Below are 274 nucleotides of genomic sequence, written 5' to 3' on the forward strand. Positions count from 1 at the left end.
TTTTATTTTTGGTACTTGCATATCTTGATCATATTCTTAATACTTTTGTACTTTTATTAAAGTAAAATAATGCTACTTTTACTGAAGTAAAGCCTGTTTCATATCTGTGGAGAAAAGTTGGTTCATAGTGTCTGCTTGTGAAAAATAGCTAGTTTACAAGGTATTACTGTAATAGTGCATGAAGCTGCATATCACCTCATTCAGCCAGGATAACTGAAAACACTTGTGTAAATCTGATATAATGTACTGTGGCATAATATAATATAATATAATA

Source organism: Morone saxatilis, unplaced genomic scaffold (assembly GCF_004916995.1).
Source record: "Morone saxatilis isolate NCDOM2014 unplaced genomic scaffold, NCSU_SB_2.0 Contig15, whole genome shotgun sequence".
In the NCBI taxonomy this organism is placed as follows: domain Eukaryota; kingdom Metazoa; phylum Chordata; class Actinopteri; family Moronidae; genus Morone; species Morone saxatilis.